We start from the raw sequence: 24419 nt of genomic DNA, 5'->3' as shown, positions 1-24419 counted from the left end.
CTACGGGAAGTGTTTTGAAGAGCCAAAACCACTACAGCGACATAGCCTGGCGAGGCTTCTCCCGGCTTTTGGAAAGCTTTAGCATCAGAGCCTCTTAACTGTGCTTAAAAAGAAAAAAAACCCAAATCTTATAAACCATTCTCTCAAAAAAAGAAGATTAAAAAATCCTCAACATATCTTAAAAAAAATAATAAATCTGTTCATGTACCATGCTGGTTAGCAAGCTAAGTATAAGTTGATTTATTTTGGAGCTTTGGAGAAATCTCAGCAGAGAAAAATATTACAGCTTGCTGTCATAATTTCCTGAAGTTTAAGTGTTCATAGATTTGTAATGCTCCAAGCTAGGAGGGGCCACTCTGTCATCCAGTCTGACCTGTTATATATCACAGGTCATTACATTTCACCAAGTTACCTTTGCATCGAATCCAATAAATCATGTTTTGCTAAAGACTATCTCCAGAAAGGCATCTGTCTGGACGTAAAGACTTTAGGAGCCAGAGAATCCAACCCCCCCCCCAACCTCCACCCCATCCCTAGTGTGTTCCAGTGATTAGGCTCACTCTAATAAAAACACGTGTTATTTTCAGCTTAATTTGTCCAGCTTCAGCTTCCAGCCCCAGATTCAGGTTATGCTTCGCTTCACTGGACTGTAAAGCCCTTTGGTGTTCAGCCTTCTCTTCCCGCGAAGACGCCTCTCTGGAGGACCTTTATGGAGGATAAACATGCATAAGAACCTCCATCCAAGTCATTCGTCTCCAACCCCTGATTTTGTTTTACAGCTGTTTCTGCGCTCTCTGGGTACACACCTTACAAGCAGAACTTGCTGAACCTGCGGTATTTCAGTGTCGTTCTCACCAGTCCCAACCACAGATGAGCTCAGAGCTCAGTAACATCTTTATTCATGCAAAAGTTACTGGAATATTACGCTGCAATCCCCTACTTCCCTTCTGGTTCCAATTTAAATAACCAGTAGAGCCTTTTGTTTTCGGGAGTACAGCCCCCTTTCTTGTAGATGAGGTCTGCATTTTTTATTCTAAGATATACAAACTGGTATTTTAATTGTACCACTTCATTTCACTGGGCTATGCTTACCAAGTTGTTCAGACCAGTTTATATCACTGCTTAGTATTCCTGACTTTTACCATTCAGACAGTCTTTGCTTTACCTCCAGATTACGATTTTACTTCATCTCACAGATAAAGATGTTGAACTACCAGGTCAAATACGAATTGCCACTGAACCAAACCAGAAAAATTCACATTCAATTAAAATTCCTTATTTACTTGCAACTCCTTGAAGCTTTAGTCCATCTAATATATACCATATGAACAATGTGTAATGCTAATTTATTTCTGATAAATGGTGTGCAGAAGGCAGTGTGATAGATACCTTACAAAATTGTATTGCCACTTCTAACAATAAACTTTGTAATTCCAGGAGAGAACATCAGCTTTGATCTAAGAACTGATATTAATTTTGTTCCTGTCCTTGAATACTTCATTAACAGAGCCTCGTAGAAACTCATTCATTATTTTGACTGAGCCTGATGTTTGGTTAACTGGTTTAAGTTATCCCACTTATTCTTTGTGGCTACTGACTGTCTATTTAATACATAAATATTGGTAGTTTTACAGAGTGTCCCAGGTCTTCTGTGGTCCAAAATTCAGAGAAGATGAGCCTAAGCTCACATATTTATGGTCTGAAGACGCCTATTTTGCAACCGCTTTAGCATGCAAAGAACCACATTCACGTGGCCTTACTTAAGTAATTTATGGGTCTTGAAGCAAGGAAGGTCTTGAAACACACTCTTTTAAAGCCACAGGAACCAAAACCAGAGGACTCTGAAAGGAGCAAGGTGATGCTGCCTGATTAGTACAAGTGTAGATTATCCTCACTTGAGAACACTTACATCCTTCAGTCATTTTACATGAGAAACAGCTACTGAGTAAACGCGGCTGCCTGAAGATGCTATCTGGGCACAGGAGTCTGTAGGTCTAGAGGAACCCTAATAACTTTGCCCCAAATGAATTAAATCAACCACAGGGTATCTCCAGTCCAGGAAGACACATGCACGTGCTGAAATGTTTATTTTGCCATTTGTTCTGGCGCTGGCAGCCCCGAGTGGTGGAACCGCAGCGGACTTATCAGCTCTTCTCCCACTTGAATCCCACATGCCAGCAGGGAGCGTGTCCACGTCCCCATCCCGTACAGCTGCCTGTCTCCCTGCAGTATCTTGTTGGGTTCCAGGCCTTTTCCTTAAAATTATCACGTTCCACTTCCAATCACCGCGGGCCTAAATCACACTCAACAAAACTGATAGGGTTGCAATTTTGACATGTCAAAATCATTACACAAGCATAAATCTCCTTGTCCCTGATGGCTTCCCCTCCAGCATGGACAACGTTGTCCGATAAAGTCTACGTTTGCTCCAATACTAAAATGATGCAGATGCGTTTTATACTGTGCAAGAGAGAACGCAGCTGTAAGAGTTACACAAAAATCCTGACTTCAACTCTAATCTTCAGATAACTCCTGCTATGGAATAATATGCTCGGTACCAGGGGAAATATCAAAGGGCGCTTCCAAATTATATTTTCACATAAAAACTTGCTAAACAGCAGACCAAATCCTCAGCTGGCCTGCCTCAGTGAAGCCACAGAAGTTTATTTCACTGAGAATCTGGTTCAGCATCACATACACAGAATTAACGTGGCTTTGCTTGCCACTAACAAGTAGCGAAATAAAAATAAAGTGTGCAGGGCTGTAGCAAAGCATCTGGGGATTTACCTGAAGCACGTGTTGATCTTTTAACTTGTGCAGAAACTGGGGCCTGAGATGATGGCCTCAGTGTGGAAACGTAGATTGATTAGATACCTAATCTGCAGCATGTCTTTCATCCCGGAGTGGTTGTCCAAACATCATTGTCACAGCTTGCTTTCCCTGATAGCTCCCCTGGTACGTGATCACCCTGTTTCCCAGAGGCCTGGGCTACAGTTCAGCATGGCTGAATGCACACCAGGGCCGCCACTTCGGCATCAGGGCTACGCTTGGAGCATTTTTTACATTTCCTAGGCACATACATTTCTGGATCCACAAACTTTCAGGGCTTTGTAGGACAGAATGACCTGGAGCACTCGGACTTCAAGCACCAGGAACTGGCACTTTCCTGTCTGCAAGAGGTTTGGAGGAGGGGGAAGCCCAGGGAAGTGGAAGCCCAAAGACTAGTAGTCCTTGATGGACCCCTCCATGGGCAGTGGGGTTGGGTGAGCTAGACTGCAATCCCTGGCATCAAGCCCTGGGCTACTCTAGAAAGGGGGGTCTTGCTCCCTCCATACTGCCCAGCACATTGTATATAACAGACACTAGTGTGGACACCACCAGACAGGTCTTTCCCCTCTACAGTGAGCATCCCAATCATCAGCTGTGCTCTCCTTACAGCGCGAGCACTGTGTATTTCATGACACAAGACAGACTATGTGCCCAAAACAGAACACGGGTTTTGCTTAGCTGGGCAGCACCCACATGCCTTTAAAAGCATAAATCAAGGTAGATCCCAAACTTTTCATCCCTGACACTCAATAGTCCAGCAGAGCCTAGACAGCACCATTATATTTTGAATATTTGCCTGATACGCTTGGAACGTGTCAGTTTGGGGATTTGTGTGAATGCAGCTGATTTTATAGTTGGAATTTGGATACTTGCCACCACTCCTTTCCTTCAGCTGTCCCTCCTTCCCCTCAATCCTGTTTGATCTTTGCTACTGCCCCCATTGGCCCTTTCAATGCTGAGCCCTGGGCACCCAGCGCATCAGCCCCACAGACTCCACCCAAAGCCAGAGGAGCCCTTCTCCTTGATGGGTCAGTTGCTGAGCATGGGCAGCTCTGGACTCTCCATCAGCTCCCCAGCCATGTGCTGCCTTTTCTCTGCAGAGGGGGAGAAGGACCGCTGCTGTGGGATCCACAGAAATCTCTTTTGGCGTGTTATTACCACACTAGCGAACTGCAGTCTGCAGCGGTTCCCACATCCTGGATAAAAATCCCTCCCTCCTCTGATTACTGCTAACTCATACTTTCCAGAGCTGATTTATCCCAGGCCTCATAAAAATGCTTCAGAACAGCCAAAGCATGTTGCCTTCAGAGCACAGCAGATTCCTTCCAGTACCAGGTATTTCAAAAAGACGTATCCTTGGGGAGGATGCCTCACCCAGTCCAACTCCTACGTACAAAGGTTTCACACTTACCTTAAATCACAAGGGGCGTCAGCTGGGCTGAACTATCATTGCTGCTATTATTATTAGCACTGGCAGGGTCAAGACTTGCTTATTATGGTCCCTGCCCTTTGCTCTGAATGGGCAAAAAAGAGAGGAAGGGTGAGAGGAGAGTGGAAATGGCTGAGCTTCTCACAGGACCGCGGCAAAGAGAGTGGCAGCAGCTAGGATAAAATGTTGGAATTCCCTAGATCTCTGCCCAGCACCCTGTGCATTTGGTCACTGACTCATTCTGCATCTCCACAGATGTCCTGCTCCTACCCTGCATTTACCTTCCAGGAGCCATAAATACTTAAGCAATACTGAAACACCTCTCCTATGAAGACAGGCTGAGAGAGTTGGGGCTGTTCAGCCTGGAGAAGAGAAGGCTCCGGGGAGACCTTATAGCGGCCTTCCACTACCTGAAGGGGGCCTACAGAAAAGATGGTGAGGGACTCTTTATCAGGGGTTGTAATGACTGGATGGGGGGCAAAGGTTTCAAACTGAAAGAGGGGAGATTTAGGTTAGATATCAGGAAGAAGTTCTTTACTATGACGGTGGTGAGGCACTGGAACAGGTTGCCCAGGGAAGCTGTGGATGCCCCATCCCTGGAAGTGTTCAAGGCCAGGCTGGATGGGGCTTTGAGCAGCCTGGGCTAGTGGGAGGTGTCCCTGCCCATGGCAGGGGAGTTGGAACTAGATGACCTTTAAGGTCCCTTCCAACCTGAACCATTCTATGACTCTATGCAAGTCACTGTAGGTGACTACAGTGCAACTAGGCTACCATTAGCCAAACCAGTTTTTGATAAATACATACCTTCACCTCAGTGGGTCAGGGGCAAGCAGAGGAGGTCACCTGCCCATGTTCAGATAGGTCTAGGGTGCACTACTCCTAAGATCGTGCCTCCAGCCCTGTGTTCTCCTTGAAAGCAATGATGCCAAAAAATTGGGTTCACCACTCACCCCGACAAACTACTTTCACTCTGTCCATTACCAGACTGTTTTTAGCTGCTCTCTGTTTATTGTAACACACTAAAAAATGGACCATTGTCTTTCACTGGCATTAATCTACAAAAGAAAAACATACAGAGGTAGCAGTATGCTAAAGCAGAGCCAAGGAGCCGTAAAATACCATCCTGTTGCACCCCAGGGAAAGGGTCTACAAAGAGGCAGCAAGCTGAGCCTCACCTGGCTTCTCTGAACCCCCCAAAACCTCATCCTGTTCTTTCAAAGACTCCACATTTTGTCTGGAGAAACGAACCAGAGAGAACAAACAATCTTAAACACTCCCATATGTAAACACGCTCCCCTAACAATGAAAATGGAATATACCCAGCAATCAAAGCCCTTGACTTTCTCCTAACTTGGCTGTTGGGAAAACAGACAGGCGATGAAAGAAGAGTAGAATACAGACCCTAGGTTTTCTTGTTTCCTACAGCCCTGACCCAGCACATCCCTACCACCCCTGGCAGAGCAGTATCACGTATTCCTGCCTGTTGGGGCTGGCACCCACCACGCAAGGGGCTGTGCAGACACAGAGGAAAGGACTAGTCCACGCTCCGGCCATTTTACGAACTAAGTACAGTTTAGACATTAAAGTTACTTATTCCTATTACTACACCTGCTTTTGAGGGGTTATGGAGATGTGTGGGTCCTTTTTCTTCCCTTTATATCATGTAGGCACATGTTAGTCTCATACAAATACAACAATGCATATAATAATTTAAGTAGGAAGAGCATCTACTTCAAAGGATGCTCGATACAGTCCTCTGAGTATGATTAAAACCACTGGGACTATTCAGTGGACTCTGGATAAAGCCCCACTTTACAGGGTTTCTATGTTGACAGATCAGCCCGGCTTCAGCAGTGCTTTTCCCCCCGAAACAGCAGATCCCCATCATTCCTGACACCAGGCAGGACACCATAGCAAACAATCAGATGTCTGAAGTGAACAACGTCTCTCCCTAGCCAAAAACCCATCCCACAGACTTAACATAATAAGTTATTGTCTTCTTAAAAAGCAGCAGACACCCTGATCACCCTCATTAAGGAAGCAGGACAATTTTCTTCTATAAAACTTCAGTCGTCATAAATGTTGTAACTGGTCCAAAGGGAGAAGTGGAGTAGTTTAGTAGCCAGAGGACAAATTCACAGCTTCCCCATGTGCTGTTGCCCAACTGGGGGAAAAATGAAAGGGGAGGGGGAAATTTGCAGTGCTGAACTACTTCTCTTTTTCTTCTCTTTTTCTTGTTTTCCTTTTGAGAGCACCGCTCTCACTGTGGGGCAGTGGATCACTGGAGGGATAATTTTCCTCCCATCAGCCGGACCGAACGCATCAGTTCAGCTTGCTTTCCAGGCTCATGGCAAAACGTCCTCAGCCAAGGCCCTTGGCCTTTAAGATTCACTGCCCCTAAAAATCTGCCAGGGTCCCTGCTTGGCAAGCTGCAACCTGTATTATAAGTTTTTTGGGGCTAATCTGCTTTTTAATTATGTTTGATTTGTAGTTTGTCCCCGCAAGGGCAGGCAAGTGCTTAGCGGGAATTGATTCAATGGGGTGGTCTCTGAGAGTGAGTGGGATTCTATACTGAATGGCAACATGCCTCCCTACATCTGCTAGAAGTACAGCTCTAAATAGGTGCATTAACAAGTAACCTCAAAGCTGCCTAGCAGCCCAAATTGCTTTCCCTATTTTTTTGTTTTACGTGCATAAAGTAGACCACAGAGATGGCAGCTGAGGCCAGGTAAAGGGTGCGTAGGAGAAAAATGAGCAGAGATGCAAAGACGGAGCTTTTCAAGATAGGGAGAACCAGGGAAAGATGACCTGAAAACACCACCACACACTTCCTCTAGCATTAAAGCCAGCAAAACGTTTGCTGGAGAATTTCACGTGACCCTAATTAGCACAGCAAGTCCTGGAGGGAGGGACACACATCCATGGCAGTCAGGATCCAAACCACTTCGGCTGCCCGCATCGCCCCGCAGCGGGACCACGTGCCCGTGCAGTGTGTATGGTGGTGCACTGCAGGGCGAGCAGCTCCCTCGCTTCAGGAGGGGCCGAGAGCGTGTGGGGTTTGTCAAGAGAGAGTTTCCCCAGTCCCAAAAAGGGTGGAGGAACCACATGTTTTTAGGAAATGGTGCTTGCCAGTGGGCATCCACCAAGACTTTGGGTTACCGAGCACTCCAGCAGCAAGCCGGCTTTACAACCCTTCAAGTACAGACCGTGTCTTTCTCCTAGTGTTTGCCCAGAGGTTTCTGGTGAGACTCCAACCCAGTAAACATAATGGTGAAGGGGCTGAACCCAAAATCCCATCACCACACAATTCCAGCGGGTAATAGATGCTCACAGGTAGTTTTTATGGAGACCAATGAAAACAAACGCACCGTTGAAATGATGAAGACAAGGACCAACTTTTGATCCTTTGGCAGCTGGAAAATGTATGGTATTTAAAGAGATTCCTTGTCTTATCCTCATTTACCTTATGTTTTGGCCATCACTGAGATATCACTGTATGAGTAATTTCATCATCTGAAGGAATGAATGCATGCCAGGATGCCAAGACTTATTCTGAGCTAAATCTACAAAACCTCATATAGAATGAAGATACTCGGTGTGACATTATTTCACATTAATGCGATACGAGAGCAGCTATATACCCTGAGAGTTAGAGAGCTATTGAGCTATTTAAAAAAAAAATAAATCACATATAAAAAAGACAACATGCCAATAAAAAGATCACCTCTTAAAACTGACCACCCTAACTTGTAATATAACCACATTATATCCCTGTTGTGCATAATACGTAAGTACACATCTGCTCACTTCAGCTTAACCTTCCTTTTCCCTCTTTGATCTCCATCTTATTTCTCTTGATTGCATTACATTTAAATATATATTTACACACCTGTGTCAGCTTCTGTACAGTAGGAGCACAAACACTTTTTACAAAAATTCACCATCTTCATAACAGCAAGGGTTTCTGGGGGACAGCAACAGCAGTTTTGCAAAACCACCTTGACATACCCCAAGTGGTCCATTTTATCCAGTGATTACATTGTGCTTCCTCCAACTTCTTTACTGCACGTCCCGTTGGATAAATATATTGCCATTTACATTTGAATCCCTTTTGCTGGCGGTTTTAAAACAAAAACCTCAAACCAGAAAAGGATCAACACATACTTTACTTACCTGAGCCATACAAAAATTGCTAGCATCGCAATACCAGCAATAACCAGCAATTCCGTGACCTTTCTCTTTACAATGTTATTCTTGGTGCACAAGGACTGTTGGCTTTGAAACTAAACTTTGCCCAACAGGGTTTCCATCTCACATAATGATCTTCTCTTCCTTTTTTCCATTTTTTTGTTCTCTTCATTAACAACTACTCACACCCAGTATCTGCAGTCTCTCAAGCACAAAAATACTCATGTCTTGGCACAAAGTCGTGTACCTGGTTGTTCCAGCTAGTATTTTCCGGATCTGAATGCATATAACTTCTGAGATCTGATGCTTTGCGGTTGCAATGGCAATCTAGCATTGAAAATGCCCTATGGGGAACTTAATGTCTTTTACTGTGGCTTTGTTTACTTGTTTATTGAACGGAATTGGTTTAACTGTTAGCTAGTCAGATTTATAAGTTACACTGATCTAAATAATTCCCTAGCCAAAAAGCAGAGAGAGACCTTCGAGGCGCTGGGCTTTGGTGAGATTAAATCAGTTGTGTATTAGCTATGTTTTAAAGCATTTGATCAACGTGCATTTGGCAGAGTCCCCCAAAGACATCCAGCCCTCTCGCTCACCATGCTCCAGCCTGCTGCAATTTTCTATGTGAGTGGTGGTTGCACATACCTATGATAACCTAAAGTTTTCCACTAAGTGTGCCTGCGCAAACCTTCTGCATGAAGAGAACCTTGGTTTGAAAGCGGTCACTCCAAAAACTGGGCACATAAGGTGTTGCCAAAGCAACGCGGATGCTTTTTTGTTGCTCACTTAAAGTTTCAGCGTGACCAAATCCAGCTGTCTCTTACAGCATTGCCTTCAAAATACAAATCCGAATTTCAGGGAGCGTGTTGCTTATTTACTATCTCCTTGCACCCCTCTGCTCCTTCCACATAACAGCATATTTTAATCTGCATTTTGCCCACTTGCCATACAACTGCCTTCCCCAAACTGGGCAGGCAGGCAGCTCTTGTAGTGCCACTTTTCTGCTTTTACAGAAATCATAGCAGAAAAAGAAACTCAGGCAATGGCTTATCACACTTCCTCTGTCCCAGTTTAAAATAAGCTGGACTTTTGAACAACTTCCAGGCATCAGTTTGTTGCAGGTAATGTTTGCTTTCCCACAATGTGCACTCCCCCAATCCTTCTATTCCTCCTACTATTGTAGCGGCAAGGTGAATTTTTGCGGTTTTGTGCTAGGACCGGGGAACTAGAAGGAGAATTCGCTTTAAATGCCTCTACCTGACTTTATAAAACATGCTACACAGACCTATTGCATTTACACCCACGGCAAACAGGAGCGGCATCCCTGAAACAGCAGAAAGAGCGAGGGAGAATCAGATGCACGGCATTAAATAGCGACTGCACCGAAGTGTATATATGCGTGTGTGTACGAATCTGCCCAGCTAGAGCTTCTGTGGTATTTGAAAGGACAGTAAACCCTGAAGAGCCTGAATGTTCACAGGGGAGCTTATCAGTTGTTGATGAGGCCCTGTCCAGCCTTACAGACAGCCAGTTTCCTTCTGCACTGGGGCACTAGTTTGCTGTGGAGCCAGCAGAAAGGTGATAAGCTGCGGAGAAGATTTTTTAGGAGTCTTGCCTATCTTTCACACCAAGTGGCCAGAGCACATTTTCCACAGTTGCCACTTACAGATAGGCTGGCTGCTCTCGGATAAGGTCAAGAAAGAAATAGGAAAATGGGTTCCAGTTTGCTTCCTCTCACAGTCCCATAGGACTCTGAGGTTAGGCCAGACTTTTTTTTCTCCCCCCACCCCCATCCTTTTTAAATATATAAATCTCCTGGAGCTTATAACTGCGCCAGACAAGGTAGCTATGGAGTCGACTCAGAGCGAGAGACAGATTTCAGGCTGGCTATCAGCAATTCCCTGTCTGCAACTGCCAGGCAGGAAAAGGCTGCAAGTTCTGCCAGTTGATAGCAAAAGCCTCAGCTAAACCAAGGTGCAAAACTTTTCCAATCCCATCAGAGGACGGGGGTTCTTGAAAAGTTTACCTTTTGCCAAACTGCGAGCGACTCTTTTTGGGTCGGGCACCGAGGTAAGGGTGATGGAGAGCAGGATGGTGTCATCACTTCATGGGGAAGAGGCACGCAACGTCCGGCTCTGAGACGGAGCAGCCTCATCCCTCGCTCCTCGGGCTGCTTCTTTCAATACCGTGGGAAATGCAAATATGGGGTGGCCAAGGTTAGCATTCGGGGGAGATAACATTAGGAAACTCCATGGGGGGGCTTAAGCTGGTGTCTGAGGTTGTTGTATCTTCATCTTTGAATCTTGCTCTGAATGTTTGACCCCCTTGCGATTGCTAGAAGTGTACCAGAGCGTTATCCTGGTCACTGCTTTCCAGGGTTGCACACTTACACTTGCAGGTTAAAACGTTTTACCCTCAACTTCTGACGATGACAAGAGTCATCTCAAGTTACTTGCATATATTTTTCTTTAACACTCCCCTTGGGATAACGCTGCTAGCCCATAACAATACACAATCACTATAAATCTGATGTCCTGTAGGACTGTGGTGGTACTGCATCAAGCGGGCAGTTCTCTTTCACAGCAGAGAGAAACCCGGCCAACTGCAACTTTGCATCAGCCCCTCTTGGCATCTAAGCAAGCCACCCTCGTTACTGCCTTCCACCAAACAGCCGCCCCATAGAAGAAAGAGATTTGAGAAAAAGGCTACGTGATGCTTCAAAGGCTTAGCTGAATCTTTACTGCTCTAAGGCATAAATTCGGAATAATAGAGTCCTGTGTTTGAGCACTGCTGTGCCAACCCTTTCGAGTACTGCCAGTATTTTGGGGTCAACGTGTTAACAAGGAAATGGCTGAAGGGGAAAAAAGGATTTCAAAAGTTTCATTCCCAGTTCAAACTATCTCTAGAGTCTGTGGCCTGAGCTTTCAAGCTGCCCACGCGCTGCCATCTCTTTCTGTTTCATGAAAGCCTTATATCTCTGGCATTTCTTGCCAACACAAATCAAACACCTCTTAGACAAGCTGCTCCTCCTGTAAGTTTCTGGGCCAATTTTGACCTGCTGATGCATGGAGATTGTCCCCAAAATGTGTTCGCAATGGACTCATGCAGTGCCAGGCATCGAGATGGCCTCAATGGGTACCAGAAAACAGCTCTCCCACCTCTAGGCCATGGAGGCAGTGGAAAAGGAGCTTGTTTCAATTTTCACATGGTTTCCACACAGCCTTGCAGTCCCAGACCGGGTTTCTCCCACCCGCACTGGCACGGTGGGGTGCTGCCAGCATCCTCTGCAGCCCTGGTAGCTTCACCCCATGGTGTGCCAGAGGCTTCGCAGCCTTACGCAGCTCCTTTGCAAAGCGATAACGCTCCTAATTAGCACCGAGACCCCCCAGAAGGGGGGCAGAGGCAGGATAGGGGGACATGGAGGTGGCTCGGCTGGGGCTGCCGTGCTCCCAGTGGTAACCAGGCTCTGGGGCTGGAACAAGGAGAAGCCTGGAGATAAGAGAGGGCAAGAGGGGAATATTTTGCTGACAGAAAAGAAATACATTTGGGACTAATGCCTAGTGCCAGTGATATTTTAATCTCATTGGCAGGGAGCTGCTCTTCCAGGCGGGCAGGATTAATTTGGTGTTTTTGGTGTCTTCCCTCGGGTGGATGGGTAGATGGAGGGGCACAGTCCCTGTGCCGCGCGCCACCCTGGCTCTGGGGGGCAAAAATATTCCCTGACCTGACAATCAAGAATTCATTAAGGAAAAATAAACTTGAGGCCCAATTTTCCCTTGGGGCGACTGTTATGTCGGTGTCACCAGTAACTGCAGTGAAGTGGCTCCTGACCCATGTGGTGCAAAGAAGGGAAGAGCCAAGCCTGCAGACTCCCGGGCCGCCGATCCTATTTAGCAGTGGCAATTAATGAGGCACCGCTGCGGCTGAATTGCTCGCTGCAAGACCACCTCCATGACCCCTGTGTCTGTCAGCAGCAACAGGAGCACTGACCTGGCCAAAACATTCTTGGTGCTACCAAGAAAGCTCAGCGCAGGGGCGTAAATCCCATTCAGAGGGGCCCAACACCAGAAGATGGTTTTCCTGTTTTATGGTCTGCAACCAGAAAAAGGATGTGCAGGACAGAAGAGATTTTTTGCCCCTTTGCTCCTCTGGATACCCAATGGAGCCACACAGATGCACAAGGACATCACTTGTGGAGCCACCCACATCACAAGGACAGACATCGTACTGTCACAGCCACAGCAGTGTTTTTCTACATCCCCATTTGCAAAACACTTGTTCCTTGCAATACCTTGATGTTGTCTTTGTGCAGCATTTCCCAGTGATACAGAGATAAGATCCTACAACAGACCTGCAAACCCCTTCCCCAGCACAATACCATGTTATCTTACAAGCTAGTTTTCCACCAGCGAGATTTTACTAATTCCTGTCTTACACCTGATAATGAAATAGCTCACAATATAGGGTGTAGGAAAGAGGGAGCTTTTGACTGAATTCATACCACTTTCTACAGTTCCTAATTTGATGACTGTCTATCAATTAAAAAAAAAAAAGTAGTTGTATAAGTTGTTTGGGCAGGGTGCTTGTGATAGCTGCACAAGGTAGACCTGGGACTATTAAAGCATCTCAGTTCACCTAGGGTGATAAGAGCAATTCAGAGCACTCCTTCTACATGGGTGGATCAGTGGATCTTGCCATAAAAGTAAAGGCAACCAGTTCAGCCTTTACTTTATGCCTAACTGCAACGTTCACCCAGAGTATTCACCTAGCACAGCTAGATGAATTATCATTATGGATGGACAAGGAAGGAAAAATATGATTTTGCTCTAGTTTAATTTCTAGAACATCGAAGGGTGATCCAAAGGAAGAAAAAAAACCAATGTTCAATTTACTTTTTGCAAGGTAAAAAAACTAGGCCTGGAGACATGCTACTTTAATTTGTCAGTGTATCGCATGTTCTACTGAGAGCTTTTACTGTAAAGAGCCTCCAGTGCGGTCCAAAACAATAACAGGGTATTTGTCAGGCAGGAAGAAAATTCACAGTTTCATTATGCCGAGGGACACCAAAAACTGGAGAACAGACAGTGGAAAAAACACATTACTGCAGCCTGGGAGCAGAGGTCTGCCAAATCCAGAGCGTGAAAAACAAAAGGGCTGTAACCTATACTGGATAATATCAGAGACTACAGTAAAAAGGTTAAAAGAAATCATCCCTTTCTACCACGTGTTTATTGCCTGCCTTTGTTTAGGCTTACAAGCCTGAAGGCTCATTTTTCCCCCTTGATCACTAGTTTTTAGGGATTTTTTTGTCATTGTTTTGTACAAGATGTTGCTTTTCTTCAAAGAGCTCACATAGACTTCATTGCAGAATTAAGACGTTGGTCACTCCAGGAGAGGAAATGCCAAACGAGTATACAAACAGGGGGACGAAAAAAACACATCCCAAACGAGACTGATCCAGCAGTAGAGACATGCACAGGCTCCCTCGTAAAATGTGACAATCAATATAACAAAGAGAAATTAAATTCCTGCCAACCCTCTGATAGATATCGTGCATGCTGGGCCTGGATATTTCCTCCTCTTCCTCTCTGCCTTAAGAAGGGAAGGTTATTTGAGCCAAACATGAAGCTAAGCCTGTCAATAAAGACTTATTGGCTTGCTGACAAAGTCACCAGTTGCCGGCAGCACCATTGTGGAGAGACTCAGCGAAGGCAGGAGCATAAGAGTTGCTCAAGGAAGCATCACTCAGACTGACGGGGGGCTAACCATTGTGTGTGTTTGCCTAAACTACCAGCTAATTGAGGTGGGAAATGACTTCTCAAGAAGACGGACACTCCTCCTGATCTTGATTAACTCCCTTTGTATTGTGGTTTACAGAAATATGTCAGCGTTCTCCATCAATCTGCCAGCAAGTCTTTTCTCTAACATATTTCAGCTTGCCACTTGGCCTTTCACTGTGGATAGGTGCTGCCACAGCTGATACAGCTCCCACATGACATGAGGGAGCAGCGCTACCTCTTCCCGCTGGTGCTGACCTTCCTCCTTCACAGTGAAAATGAAACGAGTCAGCAACTCCAAAAAAAAAAAAAAAAGAAAGAAAGAAAAAAAGATGGTGTCCTGGAATAGTTGCAGTTGTGGATTGGGAAGTGAATACTTCTCGGGTTTCTTTTCAATCCTCCCAAGGACTGAGAATAGTTATAAAAAAGTAAGTGTTGGGGATAATGCCATTGACAAGTACTGGTGCTGCTTTGAACACATATCTATTGGTATCAGTTGCTAAGTACGATTATAATATTTTAACTCTTAAAAATATTATTTTTCTTGAAATTGGTAGGAATGTTATGACACCTCAGTAGGGCAATTTACGTTGGATTCAGGAAGAACCGACGTTGCAGACGCAGGTTGGGAAACACCCGCTGGGGCAGCCTGATGGGAAAGGAGCTGGGACTTACAGCTGACCATGATTATTCAGAAAGCAGCAACGGTGCCTCTGCAGACTGTCATGTCACTGTGCCCTCTGTATCCCTGATAGCGCCCCACTGGAGCACCGCATTAGGTATCAGGTGCAGTATTTAGGCAAAAGTGAAGATTGTGCAGGCAAAATGCATTTACAATTACAAAACAGATTGAGGGAAGGAGAAAAGGCACTCGGGATGGGGAAAGCTGGGCTGAAAGTCATTCTCTGAAAGCCCTCTTCTGCCTCTAAACCCTTCCATGCACCCTCTTTTCCTATGGCACCTTCCTTTTTCTAGACCACCACGCTCCCCTGCTACCCCAGCAGCAATCTATATGGGGGCTAGGGGTCTGCTGCAAGAAGAGATGTGGACTGGGGAGTCTAGAAGAGGGCACAGAGGGAGCAAGCAGAGACTAGAAAACATGGCTTTGAAGGAAAAGTCAAAAGAATCAAGATATCTGCTGTATTGTTTTAAAGAAAAAAGAAGGGATATTTAATTTGCTCATTGCCTACCAAAAACGATGCACCATATAAGAAAACAAAAAGGCAGAATGGTAACTAAGTCTGTACACCACTCAGAGTCCTAATAACCTTGTGACTACAACATATACTGGTTTCAGGTTGGGTTGGCAGATGAATGGCTCCTTGTGGATGTTCTGTGTTGCTTCTATAGGAAAGACCTTCTTTCCTTCTTTTACTGTGTCTCTATACAGCATCTCACTCAGTAAAGCCCTGCTCCAAAATGAAAGTCTACAGGCAAAAATACAGAAGTCCACTTAAGAAAAGCTAGCCAGTTTTGAATAGCTGGAATAATGAGCGTGGAATATTCTACTTGCTTGATCTGTCATTTGGTCATCACTAAGTCTACACACTATTCAAGATCCAAAGAAAAGCAGCCTCAAAATCCACATTTGTTTGTTTTTTTTTCCCACTACCCTAGAACTTAGGTGGTTGGCATTTGAACTTCATACATATATATATGCCACATCATTAAAAGAGATAAAGAAGAGTTAATATGTAGAGTGCTACTAAGCTAAAAATTTTGCTATGTGTAATTTTTTTTAAGTTAATCAAAAGAAAAATCTTTATCATTCCTAAATAAAGCTCTATAGCTAAATATTAATCTTTTATCATCTTTGCCACTGCAGAGTCTGTGTCTTCCATCTGTGCCATAAAACGTCCAACTACCTTTTCTCCTCCCTTCCCTAAGGAGAGGATGTGGATGCAAATTGAGTCTGCATGAAAGACACCTGCTGCGGTGCTCCACATGCTAACATTACTGGGAGGGAGGAGAGTGCAGAGAAAGGTGAGCATACAAATGGTACATGAAAACCAAATGAAAAGGTTTCTAAGATGGGCATTTTGTAATATAACTTCCTAGTGGGCAAATTAACAGGTCGGTTTCTCTAAACTTCTCAGAGTAATTTTGTTCCTTCATATCTTAGGTGGGATGTTTTTTAAAACGCGAATGTTGCTGAATGGCTTGCTTTCTTGTAGGTGACAGAGCCCGAACGTGCATAAATGACCATCTTCAATCATCTTACAACCTTGTTGATCCGCAACAACAAACAGAGAGACGATTTCTCATTTAGGAGGAAGAAGCAACCAACTTGAATCGATCACAGACCAGCCTCTGAATGCTGCCTTTTTTTTTTTTTTTAAGATAGGATGGGTTAATTTCCCAGTTCTACACAATTTATCTGTGCTGAGCTGGAAGAGTGTTGAGTGGGAAAGGGTTTCATTGTCCACTAGGGCCTTATGGCTCTTCAACACCCACCACTTCTGTCTCATGTCAAAGAAAAGCAAATAGGTTTATTAAATAGCTGTCAGGCCGAATGAGGCTGTACAGAGAACAAACAGAAGGGAAATTGGATTAGAGGCAGAGTACATGCCACACTAAACAAGGGTACAGATTTACGGCTTTCTCTGCGCAACTGGACAAAGGACTTTGAAGATGAGTTTTGGGGAGGGGGGAGACAAAGTCTGGGGAAGAAGGGGCAGGTGACCTGCACAGTTCCAGCAGGGTGGCAGTTGTCCTCCTTCACAGCTGGGAGCCCAGAGGTGAAGGTAGCCCTCCTCTTCCAACCCGTTGGCTGTATTTCTCCAGCACATCCTTTCAGAGTGTGAATTCAAAGCATACCCAAGCTGTCCCCTGCCCACCTCCCTCAGGGAAGATGCCTTCACCCCGACCTTCCCGGGCGTCAGTCCTAAATCACACCATCTAGCCCAGCACAGGCAGCAAGAGGGAAAAGGAGTCACGGCAGAGCTACAGAGAATTAAACTTTCCCCGATAAAAGCTTTGGCTGGCAGGCAGGCTCAGAGAGGTTGGGTTCTTTTGCAAGTGGCTGATAGTTATTCCCAGAGAGACCCCAGCCAAATTCTCACTGTGGAGGAGGAAGTGCCAAAAATATTTTCAAGTTGTTTTTAGCTGGAAGAAAAGGGATGAAAAACACAGACATACTCACCAAAGGGACTGCAGGGGCTGGTAAGGTCAGAAGGATCGTAATGTGCCAAGCGATGTAAGGAGCTCTGTGTTTTGGGGCTGGAAAGCTGCAGACCTCAGCTAGCCACATGTGTGGTAGGAACTGACTACTACCTGTGTTGCTATAGCAGCCTTAACCTTTCTTTTACCGAGTGAGGAAACTATACCACATCACCCAGAGCACGGTAACTGACTCCACCATGAGAAGAAGCAGGTCTTGAACTATTACCCTTGCACCCCCCTTCAAAACCTGTGTTTTTGTCTCCTACATCCAAGCTGGAAAGCAAAGAGCTAGATCCCATACGCTCCTGCATGCTTAGATCCAAGACCAAGTACTTCTGTGGGCCTTTGACTCACCAACTCACATCCAAACCCCACCAGGCAGGTTGGGTTTTCTTCACACCTCCGACCCAGCACAGCAGCACCATCATCTCAAGAGCACAGGATTTCAGGAGGGTCCTGAAACGTCTTCATCACTGTTACAGCTTAATTCCTGTCTTTGTAACAGTGTGGGTAAATGCGTTTCTCAGCCGTGCATTGACCTGCATATTTGCATCAACAGAGTGCTTATAACCAACATTTCCTGTAGTTCGAATTGACTGGCACTGGGATTTCTCCTGATTTGCTAGTATCTGGTAGTAGAGTTTGTCCAGCCCTCAGGAAAGTCAAGAAAACAAGGGAGAGTAGATGAGTTTTTCTATAACAAGTTGTCAGATTTCAATTTTATGTTTGAATTCGTCGCTTCTTAAAGAACCTCTTTGCATCAGAAACGTGCAACAAAAGCATTAGCATATGCAAACCGGCACTTTCCTACAAGTTTCCAAGCTACCATTCTCCTAATGACATCTTTTCACGTCTTCACTCATTTAACTTGAATTTGCATATCATCCTCTGAGTTATTTAAGCACGTGGTTGCTGTTGGATTTTCTTCAGTGTCCGACTGTATCACGTGTTGTGATATTTATCTCACATCCAGTGATTTCAGGAATAATTTTTTCTTCAGATCAGTGTGCATTTGGAGTTATTCTTGATTATTTAAATTGCAGGAATTTCCCTTCTGAAGACCAGTTGTGAAGATTGACACAAGACATTAAATACGTTACCTGTGATGGCCCAAAGACACCTTGACATGATGCTGCAAAAAGAAGAGTCTTCACTCCATGCACGGTCCTTGTACCGTATTCTCCAAGCCAAGCTCATCTAACGAGGTCTCAAAGGTTTAATATAACATAATAATATATTAGCTGATCCATTTTGAGTCACCTACGCACAGCATCCAAGATATAAACCTTGGCTCTTCTGTACTCCAGCAAAAATCTTGAAGGCTAGCAAATGAACCAGTGAAATTCTTTGAATAACTACTGTATTAGAATTTGGAAGATGGCGGTTGAGAGCATGAGGCAGCATTCGGATATTCAGGTAAACAGAACAAGACTGAGAAAATTACAGAGTTTGGGTTTTTTTTGAAGAGGGAAAGTGCACTCAGGACAGCCTGTGTCACACTGGTATTAAAATCTCTGATATCTCAAGGTCTTGGCCTGAAAACATCTCTTTACTGTTAGGGATTGGTTCAAGACCCGTATTCCAGCCGACCAAAACATGAACTAGCTTAAGTCCTTAGGCAAACACAATGCGTTGTCCAACTAATAAGGTCAGTATAAAGATAACAAGGTCGCTTGAGGGATCCTGCCAGTAAGAGCAACAGTTTTAGTCCGAGTGGGACTACCCAAACGAGTCGGCAATGTTTTTCCCTTTGCCTGGAAACACCCCAGACATCTGATCCCACAGTCGGGCTTGGCAGCCTCCCGGCACGGCCGGCCATGCCAAAGGAGACGGGGACAAGAGACACCATATGCCTGGCCCCCAGGGTGCTGCTGGCTCGGAGCAGGGACAGCAAGCTGTCATCCCCACCACATTATCTGCCCTCCGAGTGACTGGCGCCTGTCATCAGCAGCCAGTCAAAGCGGTTGCAAATGCTGGTCCTCCTGGTCTGGGGACAGCTCGTCCGAGGCACCAATTGGCTTTGGCTCACCGTGGAGGCCAAGAAATTAGCTGCTTACGCTTCCAGCACAAGTCAGTGCCTATCTGAGCTTAGTAAGTATTGTAATAAAACACAAAATCCAGAGTTACAGTGGAAAGTGCCTTCCACAGCAGTCACACGGCAACGTTTGGTAAGGATGTTGTGCTACAATGGCAAGATAGCCCAGGCAAAATCCATCCCAGGACAGCTCAGGGATCAAGACCTAATTTCACTTACCAGAAGTCATGTTTCTTTTGTCTCAACACTGTGAAAATGCAACAGCTTCCTTCTCCCCACCAGTTTGTCAGGAGCTGAGGCTATTGTTACCAGAGAGCGACTGAAAGTTTCCCTGATGTACCGCAGGAATTGGAAGTGAAAGGCTGGTTTTGAATGCATTTTTTGCAATGATTCAGTCGGTCTGGTTTGGGATGCTGTGGCTGTGCTTAATTTTACGGTCATATTACATGCTGATAGATCTTACTTTTCTTTATTTCAGTAACAGAAAGCATCAGTATCTCGCTCATGAATTATCTGAACAGTTTCAGCTCTCTCAGTAATAAAACATAAATCAGAGGGCAAGTTGATTAGTAGCATGCTTGTAAAATATTGCACATACACCAGCACTGGCAAAAGAGCATTCAAGCCAAACATCGCAGGCTTTAGCTTATTTGCTTGAAATAAAAGAGCTAGAACTACAGATGTGAAGCGTTAATTATTTGTACCACAGCAGCGCACACAGGTAGTACCTAAGAAATAGGTCCATACAGGGACAGAAGGCTGGCCATACTTTATTTGGGGCTGAGAACAGGATGAATCTATATAACGATAAAGATTTTGAGGAAGTGATGACTGTTGGTAACACTCCTTCCTCGTCAGCAGTAGTGAGACTCATCCACTTTATTAAAAGCAGATTGAAGCCTACATAAGCTTCAACAGAAAAAGGGTTAGGCTAATAGCAGTCCCTACTGAAAATCCCACCCATTATGCATACACCAATACTGAATTAGTGAGCAAATAATGATGCAAGCACAGCAATAAATCTTATGTTGCACATCATTATGAGTTTTAAGTCTGGCATTAAGCAGAAAATGTATTTAATTGACATCACAGTAGGGTTTTCCTCAGAAGCCACCAAACTGATAGTATTAGAGTTACAAAACCAGGCTGTGCGTAAGAGCCACCAGGCCTTGCTTTTTCCTATATGAACTAAAAAAAAAATCAGCAGATAAACGTACCATTAAGTTGCTTTGTGGCTTTGCCTGACCAGAGATTTTGCCTTAAGCAAGTTTCCTGCACAATCGGGCACAATAGGCCTGCAGACAAAAACGTTGTGCTAGATACGCAGAGCAGATTTGACTCATTAACATACACTACAATATAGAAGCAGCTATTAAAGTGTTTGGAACGTGGTAGAAGCAGCAGATTGATAAGCTTCCAAAACAAGCTGTAGATGATGTCCAGTTTCTAGTAAAAGTATGGTAAAGAAAAAACAGCCAAACCCCAGAAGCCACTGAAAGCCTAAACCGACCAACCAAAAACAATCCACGGATTGAGATAGTCAGGTTTCAATGATCTGTGAAATTACCAAAGCAATAAAATGGAAGCAAGTGGAAAGAGCATGCACCACAAGTTAAAATCTTAGAGAAAATTAAGGCCAGGTCTGGGTCTGCATTAGCAAGCAGTAACACTGCGGTAGGAGGGAATCTGTAGAGCAAAGCAAGCGGTGGTGAGAATCCCACTACCACACAGCACACTGCTCAGGGGGTGCTTCAACCTGGCTCTTGCCCTGTTCCCCCAAGACCTAGCACCCGTTAGCCGAAGCTCACCAGGCACACATCATCTGCTTTCAGTCCATCCAGAAGAAACACAGTTTGCGACCTCCAGGACTGCCCCACAACACAAACCACGGCATGCTAAGTGGGTATGTGTGAGAGATGGACTTCAAAAGTTCTCCTGCCCTACACTGATATGCTAACTTAGGTGCAGCCTAGCTTATCTAAAAGTATACCTGCATTGGAGAAATTTTCTATTCAAACTTTGCAACGTGATGTTTTTCATTCAGCAACAGACCTTCTTTTAGGGAGTGTATTGACCGCAGTATTCTGCAGTAACTACCACCAAAAAAAAATTATCTTGGTATTAGACATCATAGCACATGCTTTAACTTTTGGTCAGCCCTGAAGTGGTCAGGAAGCTGAACTAGATGATCATTGTAGGTCCCTTCCAACTGAAAATACTCTGTTCTATTCTATACTTCATGATCATGCCTGAGTCTAACAAGCTGGAGAGAACTGACTTTACAATTATGTCTCTTTAAGGAAAAAAACTCTGAATCACTTGATTTTAGCATGTATGGGAGCTGGACTGGCGCACGAGCAAGACAGAACAAAGTAAGCTGCTGCAACACTCTGCTGACTATAGCAGCATGGATGCACATGCCCAGGACTCACCACCCAGAGAGGTTAAAACGTTCTTCCTACCATCAGGCACAGGGAAGTTTGCTCATCATGCTAACCAGATTGCTCATGCTTGTCTACCGTTTTCATGGCATCTTTGAACTACCACATAAGGAAATAATCTAGGACCAGCAGCAGGAAGTATCTGTGATCACCTCCTAGTAAGAAAAATTATTCCACTCTCCACCAGCAGTTCCCCCCAAGTCTTTTTCTAAGGAGAGACTGTTCTTTTTGAGCAAGTAGATACCAAGATGCACTGGGCCAAATTTAGCCTTGGACCCCACAGGTTCATACAATGAGTTTGTAGACAACTATACAGCCTGTTGTTTCATACCAGCTTCTATGTTTCAGGTAGACGCTATCAAGAAATGCAGCTGGTCACACCATTTTCTCTAAGCGGCCAGACTGAGACCACACCAAGAAGCCTAAACCCATAACCCCGAATTTCTGAAAATGAGACCATGCAAGCTACACTTAGCTCTCTTACAAGTTTTAGAGCAATTTGTTCATCCTGTGACATTGTAAAGATGTAATGTTGAACTAAACTGCCTAAATGTCTGTATGATGGTACTCTGTCATGCAGACAGATGCTATTGGCCTGTCATTCTTGGGGGTGGCCTGTGGGTCATGGTGGATGGATAGGTCTTGACACTGTACTGCTCCAACACCCTCCATACTCCTCCATAACACAGTGATGGAGGAGAGTTGGTTAATGCCAAAGGAAGACTTTCTTTAGTAGTATAGTTTTTTTTCCCCATCGATCTCGCTTCAACTTTGTATGTCAAAAAAATAAACACATTTTAAAATAATCACCACCAGCTCATTGGTCAAGGACAAAGTGGACCTCCCAAGTCAATTTAACATAATTCTGTTTGATTTGAAGTTTATCTACAATTTGATAAGTCATGGCTTGTCATGCTTCAGGAGCGGTTACAAGAAAAAGAGGTCCTGAGTGACAGACGATGTCCCACCGCCCTTCACCCTCTCGCCTTCCAGGCTCTCTGGACCTTGAATTTTGATTTGAAACCCTTCCCAGCTGGGATCAAAAAGGCAAAAGGCTTTTTCTCAGACTTGATAGGCAAAGTCCCAGAAAAGTAGTACATTAAACACTAACCTGTAGCTCCAGAAAAAAACAGGACTGGTAGTTGTTTGCAAAAGCCCGAATTAGAGACTAGCGACTTGAGATAAGATAGGCAATCAGCTCTGACTCTGCCACTGCAGACTTCTGGTCTACTTGCAAGAGAAGACATGTCATCATTTCTCTTGACAGTCCCCAGGATTTCAGGGAGATTGCCTAGCAGTCGCAGGAGAAAAGGGGAAATGAAAACAGGACTCTTAAGGAAGAATGAAGGACTTCAGGAGAGAAGGCTTAGCTTTATTTTTAACAAGGGAGTCTACACCAGCTCTGAGTAAGGTTAGATATGTCATCTCCAGATCCTTGGGTAAGGAGACTAACACATATTGATGTAACACAGATTTTGCTGTTTCAAGAGTCCCTTACGTAAGAGTCACAGTGTCAGAAGAAGCCTGAATAGAAAGGAAGGTCAGTTTGTTTTTTGTACTGTTCAGTAGTTACTTGAATAACATTTTTTTTTTTTAATTAGAATTTCTTCTGAATCTGCCTTTGCCTCATGTGCAATTACATTGGGCATCTTACCACTGGAAACACATTTTCCTAGACACTTCATGTAGAAAAAATGTCACATACTACATTAAATCTACAGCTTCTGTCAGAACAAAATGGATCGGAAGTAAATCTGTCAGCTATACATTCAACTTTGTATTCAAACACTGAAGCAGTAGGACTGAGGTGGTCGGTCTGCAGGGCTGGTTTGCCAGGCATGCTTTTGAGGCTCTCATGAACCTCTCTGACAGATTGGCAACTGGGAAGAATCCTGGATAACAAGTGCCGGACATGAGCCGCAAGCAATGGAGCTACGCAGAAGCTCCTTCAGCTGTGGTGGGCTCTATTGGTGATAGCTGGCTGCACAGAGGATGAGAGAAGAGGTGCTAACCCATAAATGGTTGTAAGCTGATGAAAAACTCACTCGGCATTATTTCTTTTCTGCAGCGCAAACTCATGTACAAGCACGTGTCATTACAGAAATAATTGTTCCACTACAGCTTCTCAGGAGGCTACAAAAATACTTCTTGCCCACATCTAGTTATTAGAAATGGTACCTTATTCCATCGTGGCAGAAAAAATGTTTAGTATCTTCTGGCACAGATGTTTCACTTGCCCAATTGTTCTTGACTGGTCAATATGGTCACTGTTCTCAAAAACACGCATCTATTGCTAGGAGTACCCAGAGAAACACAATACTGCTCATCCATAGCCAGACTGTTCCCTGGATTGGTACTAAAACCAGCAGAAGAAAGTAGTTACGAATCACAAAAGGGTTTAGTGGAGATGGGAAAAGGCAGAAGGGCTGTTGTGGGGACTGTTCCCCATTATGGTGCACAGTCCCAGTCACACAGAGGACATCGGTCTCTACCTGGCTGCGTGGTCCCCCATTTCCCAGACTCATACGTGGAAGCCGGAGGCAACTACACTATCACTA

At 44.7% G+C, this 24419-nt stretch overlaps 1 long non-coding RNA gene across 1 annotated transcript in view; it reads right to left on the bottom strand.

Moving 5' to 3' along the window:
* Positions 1–495: 495 nt before the first annotated feature.
* LOC141739025 (uncharacterized) overlaps positions 496–24419 on the bottom strand; it is a 37617-nt gene continuing 13693 nt past the window's right edge. The window contains exon 3 of the long non-coding RNA XR_012585559.1: positions 496–705. This is a non-coding gene — a long non-coding RNA (uncharacterized LOC141739025). The remainder of the gene's footprint in view (positions 706–24419) is intronic.

Source organism: Larus michahellis, chromosome 2 (genome assembly GCF_964199755.1).
Source record: "Larus michahellis chromosome 2, bLarMic1.1, whole genome shotgun sequence".
Taxonomy (NCBI): domain Eukaryota; kingdom Metazoa; phylum Chordata; class Aves; order Charadriiformes; family Laridae; genus Larus; species Larus michahellis.
The sequence above is the reverse complement of the archived record's forward strand: the minus strand, read 5'-3'. Positions and strand labels throughout refer to the sequence as shown.